The following is a 22,612-nucleotide window of genomic DNA, read 5'->3' as shown; positions in this document are numbered from 1 at the left end:
TGCATGACAAGAGAAAGTCCAGTAGTAGATAAGTTAGGAATTTAACATTGTATAAATGAATCTGAAGTTTTTAAAGTTCCTTTGCCTGAAATGTTGAGTTAATTGTGAGAGTGTGTATTTAAAATTTATTGCTTTCGTATACCTTGGGTAGTGATGCTAATTCAGGTACTTGTTCAACCAAGGTATTTTGAACAATATGCTAGGCCAGGCGTATTTGAGGAAGAAGGAGCTTTGCAGCTGTCGTGTAAAAGTTCTCATTGAAATGCCACTTTGTTTTTTATTTAAAGTTTAATAGGAGCTGCTGTTAAGGAAGGAGACAAAGTTTAACTGACCAATCTATATTAGATGCTTCCAACCTTTTATTTAAAGTACCCAAATCTCAACATCTTTCCTATGAAATTTGGTTCCTGGTCACATCTCTTCCTCATGATGAAGCTATTATGGTTGGAGGAAGAAATATTACCAAAGGAAAACCGAGTTTCTCTCAGTATGTAATTAATAAACTTGGAATCACGTACCTTCATGATGACTCTGAATCACTGGCTGATACTTTTACCTTTGCCATTCGGCCAAACACGAAGAGCCAAGCCAAAGGCTGACTCTCTTGAAGAAATGTTTAATATCGCCATCTCTTCTGTTAATGACAAGGCACTAGAGTTAAAGACAAAAGGACTTTGATTGTTGGACCTGAAAAGCTAAAAGTGGCAGATCTAGATAGTCCTCCAGAGGCAATCAGACGCGATTATCTGCAATCCTAATAATGGCTTTTTGGTGATGGCTTATGATTCAGACACACCTGTTTACCATTTCACACAAGGTGACCTTGATAGCTCTCAAGTGTGGTTCATACAAGTTCCTCTGGAGTGTTTTACTTGACTGATGGCAAGCAACGCCCTTTCTATAAGCTCTTCCACCTGGATGTCATCCCCTCCCCATCATGAACCTCACTGACCTTCTTCTCTCATGAGGCCAGACAACTGTCCCAATCACCAGTGCTCACCTGTCTGCAGTGACCGATGGGAGAAGCCCCCAAATCTTACAAGGTAACCAGGCCCCTCCAACATGAGCATCTCTTGGTTGAAAACCAGGTGGCCACCAGCTTTGAACAGGAAGATCTGTATTCAGGAAGGGTTTCTTACCACATGACAAATCTCACTGCTTTGGAGGACCAGCTACAGTTCTCACTTTTTACCTCAGATAGCAGCCCAACAGGACAAACACTGAGCATCAGACTGCAGTCTTTACTGTGGCTTGTGTCAAATCTGAAAATTTCCACCAAAGTGGCTCATAGGCTGGGAAGAAAGGATCTTGATGTGACTGAGCTCACAAATATGACTAACAGTGTTCCCAATTTTGAAGCGGCAGAACCCCCTGTCCACAGAAGACTTGTAAAAAGAGTGGGCCACAGCACTGCAACGGAAGATGCTGGTCTATTCACTCAAAGGGACATTGACCAAGGGCTGTTGATGCTTGATCCACACGCTAATCTAACAGGCACCGATATGCTGGATGACTTTTATTTTCTTACTCAATGCAGACCATGTGCAGCCAGCCAGAGGCTATTTCCCCTTCACCTTCATGCTGCCTGCCCCCTTACTTTGGCAACATTTTCTCCAGAAGTTCCCTTATTAGTCACTGCAGAAAACCTGTGACCTCTGTTCCACCTCAGGAAAAGCCTGTGGTTTCCTCAGGACCCACAGCACAGGCAGAAACTCTTGGGGAGTCTGACCCGGACCAGGAGACAGGAAGCAAGTCCCTGGGGCATCACGGTTGTGAAGAGCCCACTGTGACTGCCAAGGCCTCTTCCACCAGGACCGTTTGTCCATCAGCCACTGCTGAAGCCAGCCCTGGGACCCCCTTTGCCACCCTCTGATGGTAGTCTTGCCCTGGACCATGGTGACTTTCCTGCTGATGGTGACAGCAGTGGCCTTGTGTGTCTGGATGCTGGGCTAGAAAGTAGAAAGGGGAAAAACCCTTCTCAAGCCCCAGACCAGCCTACAATCCCAAGTCCTAGGCCAGAAAGGAGCATAACCATTCCCACTGTCACAGTGATGCCCCCTATAAAAACCTGCGACAGCCCCCCAGTCAGTTCCTTCAGGGTCCCACCATGTTAGCGAATGACCTCTCCAGTGGCTGAGACAGTGGAAAAAAAATGTGCTTCTTGGGAGACATGGGTAAACCTGGAACCCAATATGGTCAAGCTCTGCCTGCAAACCAACCCTGTGCTAAAGCACAACCAGTATTGGGTATAGACTGAGGGTTCTTGTTTCTTGTTTCTTGTTTCTTGAAATAGGTGCTGGGAGATAAGGGCAAATAAACGCTGGTTGAGTCAACTGAAAGAAACCTAGGCATGCCAGTCACCGACGCTCAGCCACATCTCTGGTGTTAAACATTGGTGGGTTTTTATTATAACATTTGTTCAATGCTCATCTTACAGGCTTTCCACAATGCACCCTGTGTGCCATCTTCTGGACCTGACTTAGTGCACGTAAGTTTGTGCCAATATTTAAACTCTTTACTATGGTGCTACATATAACATGCTGGTCTGACTAGAGACAGCAGGACTAACTTGGGAGCTAGAGTAAACAGGAAAGCTTTGAATAGTTTTCGTTGTGGGTTCATTCTCTGCAAGTGAGTGCATAGGAAATGCAGGGTTGTTTCAGCAAGCAGAAGTGGTAATTTATCAAATCAGTGAGTTTTGTTTCTGTGGTGTTTTTCTGAAATGTCTTTTCATCCTTGAGTCGGTCTTTAGGTTCAATTTCCTACTGGAGGAAATGCCTCTGTGCTCCAAATAGTGAAACAGCCTGGCCCCCTTTGACAATATACACTGAACACACCATGTTTCATCAAGGGGCTTTGTCTGTCTGATTTGTAAAATCAAGTCATATTATTTGAAACCTTAATGGATAGAAAAGTTCATCAAATGATTTTGTGATGTCTCAATTTGGCTTCACTTTACAATTAAGTGAAAGAATGGCAAATTTATATTTGAACTATCTAGTTGAACCCACCATTGGCAGACTCAAGCTTCAGTCTCTATAATTGTAAAATGAAGTTATTAATACTTGTGTCAGTTAGGAATGTTTTGGGCTGCAAATCATAAGGTATTCACTATCTCAGGTTCAGTTCAGGAGTTGGCAAACTTTTTCTGTAAAGGGCCACATAATAAATATTTTAGGATTTGTGGACCATGTATTCTCTCTGTCATGAATTCTTCTTGGTCTTTCTTCCTTCCTTCCTTCCTTCCTTCCTTCCTTCCTTCCTTCATTCCTTCCTTCCTTCCTTCCTTTCTTCCTTCCTTCCTTCCTCCCTCCCTCCCTCTCTCCCTCCTTCCCTCCCTTCCTGTCTTTCAACAACCTTTTAAAAATGTAGAAGCCATTCTTGGCTCCTAGATTTGGCCCATAGGCTATAGTTTGACAACCACGAGTTTAGGCAAATAAAAGTATTGAATTATTTCAACTAATAAGCAGTCTGGTGGTGGCCATTCCAAGGATGGTTTAGCAGTTCAAGAATGTCATCAAGGACTGAAGATCTTTTGTTCCTTCTGCTCTACCTGCCTCAAGCTGTTGGCATTTCATTTTTTTTTCTTTAATTCCTTGTGATTGTAAAATGACTGCTGATGCTCCAAGCAATAAAAAGTCAGAGTAGGGGAGGGAGACGGCAAAAGACTTTTCCTTAGAGATTCTTATTTTTTTGCTATTTTAAAAAATCTATTCTTTTTCATATTCTAATGATTTGACTAAAGTCTGTGATTTTTAATTGGGGGTAGGGATATTTAAATTTTAACACCCCCCCACCCCACCCCAACATTTGGCAATGCCTAGAGACATCTTAAGTTTTCACTCCTGGGGGGTGGGTTACTGCTGGCATATAATGGATAGAGGCCGAGGATGTTGCCAAATATACAGAAATGCACAGATAGGTCTTTCACAATAAAGAAATATCCAGCTCAAAATGTCAAAAGTGTTGAGGTTGAGAAATCCTAATTTAAGCCATCATGGAGAGTTTTCTTGTATACCCCATGAAGAATTACTAAATTCATTACCAAGTCTAGGCAAGAAATATACTCTAATAACAGAACAGAGGTGTGAAAATTCCACAGTAAGTTTGAAAATGATTTGCTAATGGTCAACATGAACATTTTCTAAAGAGGATGTATTAAAAATAAAACAAAACTTGAGGACAGACTTATTTCTTCATATTCTTTGTCTAAGGAAATGATTTTCCCTTGTGTTATCAGGTGGAACATATCAGGGGAAAAAAAAATAAGGTAGGATATTTACAAAAGTAACGATGAGGTCAAAGTGTCCCCAGAAGTCTAAGGCTTCTGATGTGTTCCATATGGAAAGGACTTTTTCTTCACCTTCTTCCTTTTCTGCTCCTCTGGGTTGCTCTTCCCTCCCACTCAGTTTTAACTGCTCTTTGTGAAAACAGATTTCACAATCTACAGAATAAATGGAAGCATAGCATTTTTAGGCCTAGAGACAACTACCTATCTCTTACATCCTTGGATCTAATGCCACAGACAACTATTTCCTGTCATGCACAACTGCTGCCAAAGAAAATCTCTCTTCGTCCAAAAGCGATTCTCGCCTGCTTTTCTGGACCCCTGAGTTGTATACAGCCCCTTTCAAGTGCATTAGCATCTGCTCCCTTTAGGAAGGAGGACTCAGTCTTAATCCAAGGTGGGCTTGATCACTCTGCAATTGTTCTTATGTCTTTCTAAGCAGCCAGACAATTGGAAGGGACAGGATGATAATGTGTGCTTTGGTCTGCCCACAGAAAAGATGGCTGAGGAGCATGTTTGCATTTAGTTAGTGAGTTTTTCTCCCCCTTGACTGGGCATGGATAATGCCTGTTCTTTGTGGAAGAGCCAGATATACTTGGCTTAGCGACCACGTTGGCTTCTTCCTTACTTCAGTCATCAGATCTCTGGAGCTAGGATTACCACACTGGCCAAACAAAAATGTCTGCGTTCCCCTCCTTTTTTCCTTGCTAACTTTGCAACTCCAGTCAAATTAATATATGGGATGAGACACATGGAAATTCTCTAAAATAATAATTCATATTGTTTGTGAGCATGTCTGCTAGAACAAGTGTGAGAGCTCACATCAGTGTGAGATCCAGATGCCAAACGCCCATGATTGATCAAGTAAAGTTTTCTTCCAGAGACTCTGGAATATTCTACTGATTTTCAGATGGGTTCAATTAAAAGGAAACAATGCCTACCATTTGGTGCCGGCTTAAATAAAGCATGAAATAAAAGTTTTGGCAAAATGTTATTTAGTGTTGAAAATTGTAGTTGTGGGTATTGAAAATCAGTCTGAAATGACTTCTCCCCATGTGGACCTATAAACGGATGGTTTCAACTTTTTCATAATAAACCCACTGCTTCTTAATGATTGGTGAATTAGTAAGTGTAGACAGAGACACACAGGGGAGAAGGTCACGTGAAGATGGAGGCAGAGATTGGAATGTTGAAGCTACAAGATTAGAGTATGAAGAGTAGGTGTTTGATTTTTTACATAAATTTTTTATTAGAGAAGTTGTAGGTTTAAAGAAAAATCATGCAGAAAACATAGAGTTCCCATATAACCACCTATTATTACCACCACATTAACCGTTAGTGTGGTGCTTTTGTTACAAATGGTGAAAGAATATTATAATTGTACCATTAACTATAGTCCATGGTTTACATTAGGGTTCACTGTTTGTGTTGTACAGTATTGTGGGGTTATTTTGTTTTTATTTTTATTCTAGTGATATATATACAACCTAAAACTTCCCCTTTTATCCACATTTGAGTATATAACTCAATGCTGTTAATTACATTCAGCTGTTCTATTTTTGCTTAAGAGAAAGCACACTCTGGGGTGAACTGGGGTTGGAACGTCTTCTATATTTTTCTAATCTTCCACCAACATTTTTTCCATATCAGGAAGCCTTGCAGATTCCAACCTTTGAGGAACCCTCCCTAAATACCTGGGTGTACTTCCTTGGAGTCATGCATTAATTGGGTTTGGTGAGGGTGACACCAAAGCTGCCATTACCCTTTGGTTCTTCAGATTTCTGGGGCTGAAGTGGACACATCTGGAGGGTGGAGGGTAGGTAGTGAATGAGGAGATGCTGGTATATATCAGGTGACATTTCCTGGATTGGGGGATGGGATTGGGTTACCACCTCCCACATCTTTCAGAGGCATTGAAAATTGTAATGGCATTAGGGGAGGCCCTGCACAAGGAGTGGTGGAAGGAGGAAAGGGGCCATGGGCCCAGTGTCTGACATGTGGCATAGTGGAACCTCTGGCTAATGTTACGGGTTGAGTAATAAACAACCACAAGTTATGTTCAAGTCCTAACCCCCCAGTACCTCAGAATATGACCTGATTTGAAAATAGGGTCCCTGTAGATATAATTAGTTAAGATGAGGTTATACTGGAGTAGAGTGGGTCCTTAATCCAATATGTGACCTTATAAGAGGAGGAGAAGAGAGAGACAGAGATACACGGGGGAGACGGTCATGTGAAGATGGAGGCAGAGATTGGAATGTTGAAGCTACAAGCTGAATATTGCCCAGGATTGCCAACAAACACCAGAAGCCAGAAAAGGCAAGGTTTCAGATGGTGCATGGCCCTGCTGGCACCTCGATTTTGGACCTCTAGCCTCCAGAACTGTGACACAAAAAATTTCTGGTTGTTTAAAGTCACCCCACTGGTGGTCCTTTGTTACAGTAGTCCTAGGAAACTAAGAGAGCTAGGATGTTCGTGCCCTGCTCAAGAACACCACTGGCTGCTTCACAGAGACCTGGAGGACACTGCCTTCTCATAATGATCCACACACATTTATTAGGCACCTAATGTATGTGAGACACTAGATACTGTGCCTGGAATGAAGATGCAAGACCCTGTCCTGCAAGCAGCTTTTTGATCTGCTTCTTCTAGTAGGCCCTTTCCGAAACCCAGTGAAGAGTGCCACAGCAGACAAGAATGTGGGAGAAGGAGGACTGAGAGCAATGGAGCTTAGGAAAGGGCTTCATGTTTTCACATGAAGTGCTCATATGTGAGCGCTGTGCACCCAGTGGTGCAGCCAGAACCAGGGATCTCACGGGCCCCCATGGCATGTACCCCAGCCCCTGCATTTCTTGGCTCAACCTTGCACCATCTGCCCCTCTGTGTGCCCCTCCTCATATTCTCACCAGGTAGAGTGGTTAAATAATAGTCTCAGGGTCTGTTTTGAATCCTGGCTCTCCATTTCTTAGCAGTGTGGTTTCCATGGCCAAAAAATGAAGGTAATATTAACACTTACTTTTTGGATTTTTGTTAGAATTTAGTGATATAATTGCCTGATGTTAATAACATCATAATATTTGTGTGGTATTTTCAATGCACTGGACACTGCACTAACTGCTACAAAAGAGTTATCTTACCTAGTGTTCTAATGTATTTTATTTATTTATTCTAATGTATTTTAAAAGAACTAACACATTAAGTCACTGAGTATATTAGGGAGTTGTATTCTACCCAAAGCAATGCGTTACTGGAAGTGGAATTTCAAATGGGTGATTGAGGCACCTAGGAGGAGTTATTAATGAAGGGAGCTTCCCAAATGCTCAAATTCTACCTGGAATGCAGGGCCTTTCCCTTCATCCTGAGATGGAGGCTTGGCAAGAAAATAATTGAAGGAAAGAGCACTTCAGGAACACTCAGAAGGAGCAAATGCTAGCTTGTAAGATAACGTCTTCTGAGATTATGAAATACACTCCACCATTCCTTTCCTGTCCCAGCAGGGATCTAATTCCTATGTGACCAGGCCCTCCCTGACTTCTAACACTTGCCTGCTTGTCCCTCCTTCCAACCCAGTACTTGTCAGGCATTCGTAGACTAGTAATTTCTTTTTTTCATCCCAGGATTGGCATGGGGCTACCCCCACCCCTTCCCCCGGCTTTAACTTTAATATCCTTCCTTAGCAAAATAAAAAGTGCTACCTACCATCACCATAATTTCATTTGGAAGTAGATATTTTAACAGCACAAAAAGTAAAAGGGCAGAATCTTAGAATAAATAAGAGTTTGTTATATTGAATAGATTGAGCTTAATGAAAAATACTCTCCTTGGCCTGGATTTGACCTTGGCCTGGGAAAACCGCAGCACACACCGGCAGGGTCAGTAAACCATCCCTGCAGGCCATGCCTGTGGGTGAGAGCAGGGGCAGAAGCAGGGGAGGAGGAACTCAAGCTGCTCCATGTGCCTGATGCCCATGTGTGGGGAAGAAGGAGAGGGGGTGGGTAGGGCAGGGGTGAGGGGCTGGCTTCACGGGCCTGTGGCCTAAGCAGTCTCCAATGACAGGTGCTCAGAAGGGTCTGGGGCTCTGCTGTTGCCATTTTGAAATCCTAGTCGTTTCTGAGCCAGGAGCCCTGAATTTTTATTTTGCACCAGGCCCTGCAAATAAATTATGTCCTGACGTAATTTTGCTAATAGGTGCGTCAGATACCTCTTAAGCATGGCTTCAGATTCTCTTAACTTTGTTCCTTACTCTAGCTATAGCTGTGGTGACCAGTTGCATGCATGTTAACGGTTCTAAAATGAGTGTATATCGTACCTGGTGCTTTCTCTTCCAGGCTTTTCTGACTCTGAAGCATGTTAGTGGGAACTTGTGCTTGCACAGCCCTGAAGTAGGGGATCCTGGAGCTAATGGATAAATGCTTCCTCCTTTCATCCCTCAGATGAATGGTTCTGAAATGCCTTCTCTAAGGCTTCTCAGAACATCCTGAAGGTTGAGCAGGGACCAGTACAACACCTTAGTGTGTGGACTCTCTTCCTTCCCTATTTATTTTCCCTGTCCCTCATTCCTTCCTGCTTACTGGGATTGCATTCCTGTCCTGTTCACAAGTGAGTCTTTGATTTTGAGGGTGCCCAGACTAAGGCAGTAGAATATATTTTCCCTGCACTTGTGTGCCTTGGAACAGGGACACTGAGGCTCAGGGTCCAACTCATCATTGCCTTGCATGAACCCTGGGCACAGTGATACCGTCTGGATCACTTGATTCCAGGGCCCCTGCATCACAAGCCCCTTAGCTGCTGCAGCCCAGGCCTGCTGAGACACTGCTGTCTGCTTGTAGTTGGGAGCCAGATGCCTTGCACTCACGGACGCCCCTAGCCCAGGGCTCTGCTTTGGAGTCATGCTAAGGAGCTTGGCTTTCACTGAACTACCTTCTAGTTGGAAATCCTCCTCATTCATCCTTGAAGTTTTTCTGCAGTTAGCGTTGGGCTCCAGAAACAAGTGCATACTGCAGTCCTGAGCAGGACCAAGATTTACTGCAATTTGCAATATTTTTAGAAAGGCTCCTCTGCATTGGATTTAAGCACAGTCCATGCATCCATAAACCAAGAGTGACATCAGCACTTTTTAAATAATAGATTTATTGATATATAATTCATATACCATACTATTCATCCATCTAAAGTGTATAATTCACTGGTTTTTAGTATTTTTACAGACATCTGTAACCAAGACCACAATTTTAGAACATTTCATCACTCAAAGAAAGAAAGAAAGAAAGAAAACCCTGTACCCTTTAGCTTTCACTCTCCTAATCCCCCATCCTCCCAGCCCTAGGCAGCCTCCTGTCTCCATGAATTTGCCTATTCTTAACATTTCATATAAATGGAATAAAAAAATACATAGTTTTTTGTGTCTGGCTTTTTTGTGTCTGGCTTCTTTCACTTAGCATAATCTTTTCAGGATTCATCCATGTCAGTACTTCATTTCTTTTAATTGATGAATAATATTCCATTTTATAGATATACCACAATTCATTTATCCATTCATCAGCTGATGCACATTTGTGCTGTTTCCACTTTTTTGGTTATTATGAATAATGCTTCTATGAACATTTCTGTACATGTTTTGTGTGGACCTTTGTTTTCATTTCTCTTGGGTATAAACCTAGGAGTGGAATTGCTGGGTCATATGGTAACGATGTTTAACCACCCGAAAAACTGAGAGACTGTTTTCCAAAGTGGCTGCCACATTTTACATTCCCACCTGCAGTGTATGTATGAGGGTTCTGATTTCTCCACATCTTCACCAATACTTGTTATTTATCTATCTTTTTTATTTTAGCTCTCCTAGTGAATATAAAGAGGTATCCTACTGTGGTTTTGATTTGCATTTTTCTGATGGCTAATAATGTTGAGCAGCTTTTCATATGCTCCATGGCCACTTGTATAACTTCTTTTGAAAAATGTCTATTCATATCTTTTGCCCATTTTTATTGGGTTGTCTTTTTGTTATGGAATTGTAGGAGTTCTTAATACATTCTAAATACTAGACCCTTATCAGATATTTTATAGGCAAAAAATTTTCTCCTATTCTGTGGGATGTTTCTTCAATATTTTTGATGATGTCATTTGAATCACAGAAGTTTTAAATTTCGATGAAGTACAATTTATCCATTTTTTCTTTTGTTGCTTGTATTTTTGATGTCATATCTAAGAAACCATTTCCTAATCCAAAGTCATGATGCTTTTTGCTTTTGGTCTAAGAGTTTTACAATTTTAGTTCTTACAATCAGGTCTTTGACCCATTTTGAGTTAATTTTTTTATGGTAAAAAAAACATATATTTAGAATTTGCCAGCTGGACTCAGTTGTGATGATCCCAATTTTGTTGGCAGCATCCAAAGCATCATAGTCAGGAGCCAGTTGAACACATGCCTTCTTCTCTCCATCAGGCCTGATCAGGGTGTTGACCTTTGCCACATTAGTGTCATAGAGCTTCGTCACAGCCTGTTTGATCTGCTGCTTGTTGGCCTCGACATCCACAATGAACACAAGTGTGTTGTTGTCTTCAGTCTTTGTCATGGCTGACTCAGTGGTCGGGGGAACTTGATGATGGCATAGTGGTCAAGCTTGTTTCTCCTTGTGGCTCTCTTCTGAAGATATTTGAGCTGTCTTCTGAGACACAGCGTCTTGGGCAGCCAGAATGTGGGTGAAATTCAGATCTTCTTTTTTTTTGTGGCTGTGGACGCCTTTCAGTACTGCCATCTTGGCTTTCAAAGCCTTTGCTTTGTCTTCAGTTTGGGAGGGGCAGGGGCTTCCTTCACTTTTGATGCCATCTTCGTGAAAAGCTGAGTTAATTTTTGTACATGGTGTGAGGTGGGTGTCCAATTTCATTCTTTTGCATATGGATATCAAGCTGTCCCCTCACCATTTATGGAAAAGACTGTTCTTTCTCTGTTGAATGGTCTTGGCATACTTGTTGAAATTGAGTTATCTACAAATATGAGGGATTATTTCTGAACTTTCAATTCTATTCCATTGATCTATATACCTATCCTTATGACAGTACTACCCTCTCTTGGTTACTATAACTTTATAATAAATTCTGAAATCAGGTGTGAGTTCTCCAACTTTCTTCTTTTTCAAGATTGTTTTGGCTATTCTGGGTCCCTTGGATTTCCATATGAATTCTAGGATCAGCTTGTTGGTTTCTGAGAAGTAGCCAACTGAGTTCTGATTGGGATTGCATTGAATTTGTAGACCAATTTGAGGAGTGTTGCATCTTAGCAATATTAAGTCTTCTGATCCGTGAACATGGGAGGTCTTTCTATTTATTTAGATATTCTTTAATTTATCTCAACAATGTTTTGTGGTTTTCAAATTAAATGTCTTGCTCTACTTTGGTAAATGTATTAAGTATTTTATTATTTTTCATACTCTTGTAAGCGGAATTGCTTTCTTACTTTCATTTTTGGTTTGTCCATTGATACTGTAATGAAATACAGCTGAGTTTTGTATATTGGTTTTGTATATCCTGCAACATTGCTGAACTCTTTTATTAGTTATAATAGTTTTGTCAATTGATTCCTTAGGATTTTTTATATATAAGATCATGCTAGCTGCAAATAGAGATAGTTTTACTTCATTTTCCAGTCTGGGTATCTTTTATTTCATTTTCTTGCCTAATTGCCCTTGCTAGAATCTCCAGTACAATGTTGAATAGAAGTGATAAGAGTAGACATCTTGTCTTGTTTCTGATCTTAAGGGAGAAGCATTCAGTCTTTCACTACTAAGTATGATATTAGCTGTAGGTTTTTTGTAGACACCCTTTATCAGGTTGAGGAAGCTCCCTTTTATTCCCATTTTGTTGAGTGTTTTTATCATGAAAGGATGTTGGATTTTGTTAAATGCCTTTTCTGCATCTATAAATATGATCATATGGGTTTTGCCCTTTATTGTTTTTGGTATGGTGTATTACAGTAATTGATTTTTGTTTATTTAACCAATCTTGCATCCCTGGGATAAATCCCACTTGGTCATGGTGTACAGTCCTTTTCATTTATTGCTGAATTTGGTTTGCCTGCACTTTGTTGAGGATTTTTGCATTACATTAGAACTCTTGCTGTAAACATCTCTTCTCAGGGGCATGAATACAAGCAGAAGAATGTGTGTTGAATTGACATCATAGACTTTTTAGCTGGGAATGGAGTATTTGTTGTAGAATAGAAATAGAATGAATTTGACCATTTAAAATGTTTGCATCTATGAGGAGGAAACAGATCATTTGTTCTGGTTTAGTGCACAGATCACATTTTGGAAGATAACTTACCTTTGCATAGCCCTCTGAGGCAGAAGTATCCACCAGGACTATGCTAGAGGAGTTGACCACATACTATACACACTAGATGGCTGTGTCTTCAGCTGTCGCTATCCCAGCTCATCCCAGATTAAAATAGAAGTTAGGCTCTTCTAGCAAGTTGGGAGAGCCATGTGGGATCATACAAACTTTGTTTACTTTTCAGATGGAATAACCAAGTATGCACATCCAAGCGTCTTAAAATTAAAGACTCAGCTGAAACCTCAAGACAATAGATACCACAGTCCAAAGCAAAGAGCTTTGCCATGATGCAATATTTTCAAAAGCAGTGATAGAAAACAGGTTAGATAACTTAAACTCCTCATCCACTGAAGAGTCAGGACTTGGAAACTGTTGAAGAAGTATTTTAGAGACAGTAGTTATTGTGTCCTGAGTACTTCCCTGCCTCTACCCTCAAGGGAAAGGATGAGAGTGCCTTCAACTTAAGCTCAGGGAAAGGAACTTCAATTGGCCTATATGCAGAGGTTAGTTTATGTTCTCTGCATCCGAGGAGCACAGAAGAATAATTTACAGGGTGAGAAGTAGACTGACCAGTTGCTTTTTACTAGTTGCTTTGTACCTTCAGGTGTACAACAGAGTGGTGCACATATTAGATGGCCTTCTCTTCCAGGATCTGTCAGGCCAATGAATGAATAAATGATTGTTTCCTGTGGACCAGATGTGGATCTAGAGAGCAGGCTATCAAGGAGTCATCTTAGGTCCTGTCCTGGATGGTGGCCTACAGGGGAATAGAGACCTAAGCAGAGAGAAGCTCTGGGTGGGGGGTGGGATGACAGGGCTGATGGATTTCTAGGGAATGAAGAAAAAGTAAGTGACCCACAGAAAATGGTTGTATTTATCCTGCCAATGAAATTGTAGGCAAGATCTCACCCAAAGCTCTGAAGAACCATATCAAAGGTCATGAGAAAAGTTAGCTTTTAGTTGTCTGCAAAAACAGAGATCACAGATTCTGAATCTTAGGGCAGTATCAGTCAAGTAGGAAGCTGTCTGCTCCCTTGACCTCCTCACCTTCACTGTGCTTCAACCCTTGCGGGGTCAGAAGCCATGATTAGCCGGAGGAGGAAGGGACAAATGTGATGAAAGAGAGACCATTTCCTTCCCTGACTTCAGGCCTGAAGAAGAGGCAGGAGGGAGCCTCAACTTAAAAACAAATTTAAAATTTTGACTATTACATGATACTGGACATTTTAATTACTAATCTGAGATTGTGATTTATGACTTAAAACACTTAAGTGACCACAGAAGTGTCTTTATTATCCAAGAGTGACCAGAAAATTCTTGAGGACTTCCTCTCCCCTGACTGAAAATCTGTCAGACAGGGTCCCACAAAGCTGATTGAGGAAGATGAAGCTATTTAATGCTTACATCTTATGTCCTACTTATCCAATATAAGGTTTACGTGAGAATGATGCATTTCCATTTATCAGATTCCCACCTCGCCTACCATGCTGTGTGCCAGGTGATGCTGGATTGTATTACAAACTTGGCTTCACTAAAATAGTGCCCTCTCTACATTCTGCCTCCTTCAAGGGGTCTTCTCTGACCAGTCCAGTTTGATGTGATCTTAATCACCATAATGAATATTTGTCTTTCTTTTTGGCTACTGTTTTAGTTTCCTGTGATTCTCAAGCAAGTATCATGAAATGGGTCAGGTTAAACAATGGGAATTTATTATCTTATGGTTTTGAGGCTAAAAGAAAATCCAAATCAAGGCATCATCAAGGCAATGCTTTTTTCCCAAAGACTGGGGTTCTGGGGCTGGATGCTGGCAATCCTTTATTCTTCGTTTGTCACATGAAAAGGCACATGGCGGTGTCTCTGGGTCTCTCCCATCTCTTCTGGATTCCACTGATGTCCAACTTCTGGATGCTCCCTCTGTGGCTTTTCGTCCCTCTGTCTGAATTTCACTCCATTTATAAAGGACTCTGGTAATAGGATTAAGATCCATCCTGACTGAGGCCACAGCTAACTGAAGTAACTTCATCAAAAGATCCTACTTACAATGGGTTCATACCCACAGGAATGGATTAAATTAAGAACATGTTTTTCTGGGGTACATACAGTTTCAAACCACCATGGCCACCGAGCATCAGAACAAGACTCCTAGATTTGGGAAATCTCCTTTATGAGGGAGAGCCCACACCAAGGAATAGAAGCTGAAATGCCAGGTACTCACTTTCTAGCATCCCTGCAGCTAATGTGGAAACAGGTTGCCTAAATCAAAAGCCATTGATGTAAAGAAGCAGGGACTATCTAGACCCATTCTGGTGACAGCTGGCAATAGCAAAAGCTGTATCCAGTTTCCAGAGGCAGCAATGACAGTACTCTATGTTGGTGTGAAGCCTGTGGTGTCTATACCCAGTGGTGGCCATGGACTCATTGTTGGACCAATCTTCAGTATGAATTTGATATAGGTCCTGTCTTTGCAGCTACCAAGACTGGTTCTATGGTGTTCCTGGACATTCAATTAGCTACTCAATAGCCTGCTTTAAAAAAAAAAAGAAAAAAACTTTTCTTTTTTAAATAATTTTAGTTTTACAAAAAAGTTGAAAAGATAGTGCAGAGAGTTTCTGGTACCTTCATCCAGCTTCTCAGAATATTAACATCTTATATAACAATGGTATGTTTAGCAAAACCAAGAAATCAACATTGGCAAAACACTATTAATTAACTACAGACTTTATTCAGATTTCACCAACTTTTCTGCTAATGTCCTTTTTTCTGAGCCAGGATCAAATTCATAACAGCATTTGCTTTTTGTCTCCATGTCTCCATAGTCTCTTTCAATCTGTGACAGTTTCTTAGTCTTCCTAATTTTAAGAGTACTGGTCAGTTATTTTGTAGACTGTCCCTCAATTTGTACTTGTCTGATGTTTTTTTTTTTTTTTTTCATTATTAGGGTGGAGTTATGGATTTTTGGGGGAAAAATACCACAAAAGTGAAGTGCCCTCTTCATCACATCATATCAGGAAGGATATGATATCCACATGATTTATCACTGGTAATACCAACCTTGATAAGTTGGTTAAAGTGAGGTCTGCCAGGACTTTCCACTGTGAAGTCACTACTTTTTCCTTTTCATTCTCTAATTTTGAAAGTGAGTCACTATGTCCAGTCCACACTCAAGTGGAGGGGAGTTGAGTTCCACATCATGGCGAGGCATATAGACATATATTATTTGGAATTCTTCTGTAAGCAAGATTTGTCCCTTCTCACCCATTTATTTATTTATTCAGTTATCAATCTAGCTCAAGAAAAGGGCATTTGTTGATAAAATTTAGGGGGATCTCTTAGAACCTAAAGTCAGGATATAAAGGCAGTTTATAAGTCTGCAAAGATACTAGAAAATGAGACAAGAAACCATGTGGAGAAAACAAGAAACACACTCTCTGTGGTCTGCTCTAGTTCCCTGGCAGTGGACTGGCTTCTGCCACAAGATTCTTAGTTTCTGTGTCCTTACAATTTCAAATAGCTGAAGCCTCTAGATTGTCTGGGCATTTACTTTTCCCCCATGCTACAGGACTCTGTGGTTCAGGGCATAGTATCATCTGACTACAATTCGGGGTCACCTTAGGACATATTCTCAAGAGAAAGCAAATAATTTTCTCAATCTAGCCTATGGATTAATTCTTCCTGGGCCAGGTGTCCACTTGATTCCAATTGGAAGAGGCTAGGAATGGGGGCCAGAAATTCCTTGGTAAAGAATATGACCATATTGTCACGCTTTTCTCAGAGCTCTATAAGGGAGTCACTTCTAAAAATAGGGGTGTCGTGGGCTGGCACTGCAAAGAGTTCCTATTCCATGTTCCTTCTGTTGTTCCTAGAATAAGGATTCTGCTGCTGAAATAATGTCAGAATTTGCATTCATTTCAACGTCTACATATGGGGTTTTCTCTCAACACCCCAGTGCTTTTCAGCTATTATCTCCAGTCTCCAATATTTTAGAGTGCCTGCCTACAATTTTGTTAAGCAGATAAAACAGAGCTGCTGTAGCTGAAGCCTGGGTGGGGGGCTTAACACGTCACCCTCTGTCTCCCCATCCTCTCCCCAGTGGTTGCCAGAATCACCTTCAGAATGTGGTTAAAGGGAGGTGGACCAGATAAATGGGTTACTTCTCTGGGCTTCAGTTTCCAAGTCTGGGAAAGCAAAGTCATTGTTTTCATATATCATTCCCCTCTATGAGACTATATTGAGAGGCACTAGGAAGTTCAGAGTCCCTACCCCTAGAAAGAGCATAAAGATGAAACAGAAGGCAGACCCAAACTGAGTACTTAAGAAGCATCTAACAGAAGACTCCACAGAGATGTGGGCAGGGTTTAGAAAAAAGAACAAATATGGTGCAGTTTCCCCAGGGCTGGCAAGGAGCCATTACCACCCTTCAACCGAAATGGACAAAAGGAAGGATTGGTTCCTGGAACTTGGAGAGAGTGGCTGTATGGAGAGAGCCATCTGCGAGGAGCTGTGGCTGCAGTTAGAAGCAGCCAACCTTAGAGAACCGTAAAGAGGAAGCCAGGAGAATGAATACCCTGATCTCACCCTCCTCCCTTCTTCTGAACTCCTGCCAGGGCCTCCTGTTGACTGAACACCGGGAGCCAGAGGGCCAGTTCCCCCCTGATGCTATCCACAGAGAACAGCTTCTCAGAGCAGAGAGCAGAGTAGAGAAGGGTGAAAAGTGGATCTGGAGGAACACATGGACAGTACCCAGCACAAGATAGAGAGTCTGTGGCTGAGCTAGGCCTAGTACCCCACTTTCCTGACATATATCATCATGCTACTTCCACATCATCACACTGTCTTCTTATTTTCTTCCATCATTACTATAGGCAGGCTTCTTTGAGGTTGTCTTTCTGTTACAGATGAAGGAGCGGCTTAGGGTTCTGTGAGCCGTGAGGGCCCCAGTTTGGCCAGCATTTCCCACACTTTATCATGGTAAAAGTCTTGGGCCTTGCTCCTGCTTTTCTTGGTTTTCCTCCCAGTTCTGGAAACCAGAAGCCTATCTTGTGGCACCTCGGTCCTGACCCCTGGAAGACCTGCTTAAAAAACACTTTGTCGAGGAAGCAGCCCCTCCCTATGAGCAGAGGAAAGCCCCCAAAACTGTGTGTGTGTGTGTGTGTATGTGTGTGCAAAATGGAAAAAAGAAGCTTCAGATTGCTTCCTGAGTAAGTGAGGTTTGCGTTCTTCCTGGAAAGAGTTCTTCCCAGAGGCTGCTATTGCCACGGTCAGTTGAAAACTAGAAAGCTGTTCTCAGAAATTTTCTGCTATGCTGTGGAAGGTAATTGAAAACAACTGTTTTGCTTGTATGGAAACATGGAAAAAGTTGGAACCAACATCACCCGTCAAATCAGGGAAGGGGTGCAGAAGAATGCCAGGGGAGGGGAAGATGGCAGTTGGGCTGAGCAGGAGAAAGCAAAGTTTATTGGTTATAAGAAAGGAAAATAATTTGAGGTTTCCATGTAGTACACATTTCCATTTGACTTGCCCTGATGGCAAAACGGGCTGTGGATAAGATCTGGATGACTTTTAGAGTGACGACATAGTCTCAGCACTCAGATCCAGGCAGTAAGTAATGCAGCTAGTCTGGAGAAGGACTTGAACCCTTGTCTCCCAAGACAAGTCAGAGGCAGGCAATGCTGTCCCTACTTTAAAGGGGAGACAGGGGAGGCTTCTTCACAGAGAGATGAGGAAGACACAGGATGTGCTCTGAGCTTTCAGAAAGTTCCCATTACCTATTATCCAGTTGTCCACCCCACATCAACACAGAAGACTAGAATATTCACCCCAGCAAATTCAGTCTTTCTTTTGTTTCCTGCAGGCCCCTATTCTCTAGCCTTAGACTTCATCAATCATAATTTTGTTCCTAAGCAAATAACCCAGAATGAGTGCAGATGTTGGCTGAGACTCTGTTTCCATTAGGTCCAACTTTGAACAAACCTTGAATATGTCCCTCCCTGAGAAATGTACCTTCTAGCCCTGTGGGAGGAGAGGCTGGGGACTCTTCCAGTAGATCAAAGATACATTCTCCCAGTGCCTTGAAGAATACAGAGAATGTGGGACTAAGTTCAAAGACTCTTAGATGTTTTTCCTTATAAGGTGTAGAACATTTATTTTCCCATGATATTGGGAGAGATCAGTTGATCACATGTGGAAGCATTAAAAAGGGCATTTTAGGTAAAATTACAATGGTTTTTTCCTAGAGCTTTTTGTGGTTTTAGCATTAGAGAAGAATGTGAAGTGATGCAAAGCCTTGAGGCTAGGTATCTGGGCTGGGAGTCTGGGCCTCTGAGGAATCAACAACAGGCTGGCCATACATGGGTGTCTTAGGGATACTGTTCTGATCTCCCAGAAGATTCTGCAGTCACAGTTAATCTCCAAATTTAAAAATCCCTGTTATTATGGTGTCATGAGAGGCACATTTGAATAACTCTTAGAACAATGCCAGGGATATAGAAAGCACTCAGTAAGTGCTATTACATGTGCAAACTCACTTCATTATCACAAACATGCTGTGAAGTAGATACCACTATAGTACCTCAATTTCCTCATTTGTAACACTTAGATAAAAAGGCTAAGTAATATAATAAAAAAAAAAGAAAAAGAAAAAGGCTAAGAAACTTGCCCAAGGTCATATAACTAGTAAGTGCTTGTAGGGATATTGTGATACTGGAATATTGCTCAGATCCCCTTTTAGAAAAAAGGACTTACACCTCCAGCTGCTGGGAGTGTGGCTGGCAGACAGCCCGCTTTGGTATTTCCCTTGCCTTGCCTTGCCCAGGGCCGTGCCCACTTCCCAGGGCAGTCCACATTCAATGACTAATCAACACAGGGATACAAATGTGCATCCCCCCTCATGTCATCTTGGGATAACTCTGAAGGTTCATCTCAGCTCCATGTCCCTGAGGGGTTGGCTGAGGCCTTTGCTGAGGCTGCATTGCAGACCAGCTTTTCCCTTTGTATACTCTTGCTTCTTTCCTTTTCCCTCCATAACAATCAATCCCAGGAGCACTCACTAGTAAATCAGATTCAGAATCTGCTTAAACCCAGATTCAGAGTCTGCTTCCCAGGGAACCCAACTATGACAGTGCTAGAGCTGAGGTATGATCTTGAGCTCCACAGGCCATGCTCCCAACCACTGCATTCTGCTGCCTCTCGAGGGAGGGATATTAGTCAGCGTTCTCCAGAGAAAGCGAGCCAATAGGATCTATCTGTATCCATCATCCATCTATCTATCTATCATCTATCTATCTATCAATTCATTGTAAGATATTGGCTCACACAACCTTGAAGGCCAGCAATTCCAGACTGGCTGCAAGCTGGAAACTGATAAAAGTGATGCTGAAGTCCTTAGTCTAAACTCTCCTGGGGAAGTTGGCTGGCTGGCAATTCTGACAAAAGCCAATGCTAAAGTTGAGGAAGAAATCCTTCTTCTGACCTCCGAAATCTTCAGTTCTGGCTTTTAAGACCGCCAACTGATTGGATGAAGAGACACCCCTCATTGCTGAGGGCAATCCCCTTTATTGATTACAGATGCATTTCATGTGATGATAGAGGCAAATCCAATCTACGAAATATACTCACAGTTGCAAGCAGGTCAGTGCTTGACCAAACAACTGGACATCATAACTCAGCCAAGCTGACACATGAAATTAACCACCAGAAGAATCATAATTGTTAAGTCTTCATAAAGAAGGGACCTTGAAGTTCATGTAGTACAACCCCATTCAGTGCCTAAAAATCAAAATAACATCTGAAAATACAATATCTTGCCTATAGTAGAAACTCTGTGTTTGTGAATAGAGAGGGGATGCATGTGTGTATAGACTAGGAAATTAGAAGGCTGTCCCTGCCCCACATCTGTTTTAACAATATGAACAGGGATTTGTTGCTGATCTTATTTAGCAGAAATGAGGTCCTCTACAGTACTCTGAGGAGCTCCTCAGACGGCAAGACCAGTTAATTGACAGTTCCTGGGAATAGCTTGGGAATAACTTCCCAAGCGTCCTACACGGTGCCATGAGGTACAGGTGCTAGAAGGAGAGAAGCTACCAATGCTTTCTCCATTAGGGCTTCCTAGGTGTGGAATCCTTGTAAAATGCTTAGAGACCATCCATGTGCTGCCTTCTCAAGACATAGAATCGAAACTTTTTTGACCTGGAAAAAACATTGTGGGTCATGCAACCTCACTTCTTCTACAAATGGGAGCGATGAGTTACAGAGTCAGTAGCAGACATGCCTCTGGAACCCTGTGCCTGCTGGTCAAGGGCTCTTTCTACTGCTCCACTGTGCTCTTCCACTTTGAAATTTCATGAAACATTTCCAATTTCATGAATGTGCCAAAGACAATTGGTTCACACTGACTATTCCATGTATACCCCTACATTTCCCAGCTTTCTTAGCATTTAGGTTGGAATCACATGAGAATTCTGACATTGAATTTTGAGTGAAAATGGAGTATGCCTCTTCCAGGCCAATGGGTTCAGATTAGTGTTCCTCCTTCATCCTGCCTGTAGCAGAGACCTTGGAAACCAGGTATAACATGGCAAGCTACAAGATGGAGGAAGTGCCCCCCAACCCATGAGATTTTACATAAGCAAGAATAAGCTATTGCTCTGTTAAGCCACTGAGGTTTTGGGATTTTGACCTTTGAGGCAGCTGCAATTCACAGCCCTTACTCAAGGTGCTTCTCATTCTGGGCCTGCCTACCTGCAGAGGACATAATGGACGAGGTTTGGCAATGTCAACCCACCATGTGGAAAAAGTCCATTGGAATGTGACTCTCATCACTTGGCAGGAGTGCTGAGAAAAGGCAGGAGTTCCCGGGCTGAGAAAAGAAAGGTGATTGATGGTTGAGTGCACTTTCTTACTCAGGAAGTCAGGTTCCCATGGAGATAAAGTAGGCAGCTCTCACGTACTCTGTCTCTGTTCTCTTTATACATCAAGGGATGGATTGTGGTAACATTACCTTTTCAGCCTGAGCCAGATGCATCCCCTCTCATAAGTTCACTAGGAACTGGGAGGAGGAACTGAACCAGCACCACTTCTCTATGAAACCTCCATTCAGGGTACCACTTCATGCCCCCAGCTGCAGTGGGGGTAAGGACTTGGCTCTGAATTGAGATCTCACACTCCTGTGCTGTGACAGGCACAGTCGTGGCTCCAAACAGGACTCAAATAAGGCAGAGAAAAGGCAGGGCATCCTCTCTGCTAGGCTGTTAGTTTTGTATTATCACTAGATGACTTTTGGCTCTGGAACCTCAAATTAAGATGTATACTGCTGGCCTCATGTTGAATTCTGACCAGCTGGCTTTGTCATCTTTGCATTTCCTGGCACCGAGACTGGCATGCCCACAGTGGTCAGATCCTTTGATGGAGGGCTGGGTTGCCTGTCCCTTTCTTCTGCTGCTGGCATCCTCGTTTCAGAGTGATTCTCCAACTGAGGGTCAATGACATACACCCCGGTCAATGACAAACAAGTCCAGGGCTAGGCTTTCATACCCACATCTCATGCAGCTTTAGCCAAAGCTGACTGGTTTAAGTTGTAGTTAGTGGCTTCAGTGCATGTGGATTCTGCAGAAGACATGATGTGATACAGTTGGATGGTGATTCTGTGGTTGTTGATGTTATAGATTACATGAGAAATTCCAATAACTGGGCTGACCAATTCCATTTTCACTAGTAATGACACATTCTCCACTGGGTTCTTGTAGATGTCATAATGCATAGTGAAATTAGTAAATCCAGCAAATGGTCAGCTTTTTATTCGTGAAACCAAGGAGATATTGTGACAAATGCCTTTGTTATTTCCTCACATTTCTCTTTTAAAATATCTGTTTTAATTGTAAAAATTAAAAGCAATACAATAGAATGAGTCATTTTATAATTATAAATCCCTATAACAGATAAATTAGTATTATATATAGTCTATATTTTTATACTTATATATATCAACATGTTTTTAAA

The 22,612-nt window shown here is 41.9% G+C and overlaps 1 pseudogene; it reads right to left on the bottom strand.

Moving 5' to 3' along the window:
- Positions 1 to 10,650: 10,650 nt before the first annotated feature.
- Positions 10,651 to 22,061, bottom strand: LOC119506062 (annotated as a pseudogene).
- Positions 22,062 to 22,612: the final 551 nt, after the last annotated feature.

This window comes from Choloepus didactylus, chromosome 11, assembly GCF_015220235.1.
Source record: "Choloepus didactylus isolate mChoDid1 chromosome 11, mChoDid1.pri, whole genome shotgun sequence".
In the NCBI taxonomy this organism is placed as follows: domain Eukaryota; kingdom Metazoa; phylum Chordata; class Mammalia; order Pilosa; family Megalonychidae; genus Choloepus; species Choloepus didactylus.
Note: the sequence above shows the minus strand (reverse complement) of the source record. Positions and strands in the feature narration are given on the sequence as shown.